Here is a 1,814-nt window from a genome sequence, read left to right as displayed (position 1 = left end):
TGTTTATTGCTCTCAATTAAAAATTAAAAATTACCCGTAAGTTATGCTGTACATTAATATCTCAATGCACAATTTGTCAATATTTTTTTCTTTTAAATCAAACATGACAATTGACAGATGATTTAGTCAGTAGCGCAAGACTCATGTCTGAAAATGAATCACTAAGCTCATACTGAAAATTTATATCATTATTACTTTTATTTCTTATCAGAGAATTATATGGGGTTTGAAGAGCAACAGGATATCTTCAAGTTTAAGGGGTTAAGTTTAAAGCAGATAAAATAGGTTATTTTGCATTATGTTTGGCACTTGTAATTTTAGTTGACAGCTTTTGAAAATTAAATTATAAGTCGAGTGCTGATTGGTTTGATATCTGCTTTCCGTTTAGAGATGATGTATTGCCGTTTTAATGGAATATCATCTATCAACTGATAATAACAAATGCAGAATTTCTGAGCTTGTCATCTGTTCTCTGGTGACAAATAATCTGACTTGTAGCTGTGATAATAGGATTTTTTTTAATGATCTAGCCCAAATTGACTCAAACTTCAGCTATTATTCTTTAAAACTGGATATAATCTAGATTATTAAAGTCACCTTCATATTATCCTGCATTACTAAGGATAAGGAAACACATTGCATGCGACATAAATGAGGTTCATATGGTGCCCATAGTAGCACTGTAACCAAAAAATGAAGCAAAACTTTGTATTCACTAAATATAGATACTGTCCTGTACAAAGTTAATATATGCCTTAAAAAAACAACTCATGATAGGACAACAGTGTGCATAAAAGAAGAAACTTTAATATGACTTAAAATTATACACACTGACTGAGATAATAATGCAAATTATTAGGAATTAAGAATTCAAGAATTGCTTATGTGAGATATATTTATCATACTATCACAGGGGGTTGATACATTTGGCTCACATAGACAAAAAAAACAATAAATCACTTTTGAATACCATTTTTTAGCACACATAAGCAAAAACCAATAAATGACTTCAGAATACCACTTTGTAACCCCGCCGGAGTCTATTACTAAGCCGTGGCTTAGCGTTAGCCACAAAAACAGCTAGCGATAACCCCCAAATATTACCCTGGTACCCACTTCCACAGGAAGAGCCGGTATCAACGGGCCCAGAACATCAAAAATGTCGCTCCTGGGCCTAGGTGTTAACAGGCTGGTGTTTTCTAGGCTGGGGAGGGCCAATAACAGTGGTCCTTGCCCACCCTGGTAACATCAGGCTGTTGCTGCTTGGTTGGTATCTGGCTGAGAATGAAAATATGGGTAACCTCACACACTTTTTGCATAAGTAATAAAAAATAAAAAAAACACATAGGGTTCCCCCTATTTTTATTATTAGCCAGATACCAACAAAGCAGCAACAGTCTGTCGTTACCAGGGTGGGAGAAGACCATTGTTACTGGTGCTCCCCAGCCTAAAAAACATCAGCCTGTTACCACCTAGGCCCAGGAATGCCAGTTTTGATGCTCCAGGCTTGTTGGTACCAGCTTTTCCCGGCAACCTTGTGGCAGTGGGTACCGGGGTAATAATTGGTGGTTAGTGCTATATGTTTTTGTGGCTAACGCTTAGCCCCAGCTTAGTGATGGACTCTGTCTATAAGACAGCTTCCACTACTAAGCCTGCAAAGTAAATGAAAATAACATCACGTTAGAAAAACTTTTATTCCTAAAAACACTCCTCCACAAGCCCTCGTTAACCAATAAAATTAACATTAAACAAACAAAAGCTGGTCTTCAAAGTAGTTGAATCTGAAGTAGCCCACAGGATACACAGATCTGAAA

The sequence above is a fragment of the Hyla sarda genome, chromosome 6 (genome assembly GCF_029499605.1).
Source record: "Hyla sarda isolate aHylSar1 chromosome 6, aHylSar1.hap1, whole genome shotgun sequence".
Classification (NCBI taxonomy): Eukaryota; Metazoa; Chordata; class Amphibia; order Anura; family Hylidae; genus Hyla; species Hyla sarda.
Note: the sequence above shows the minus strand (reverse complement) of the source record.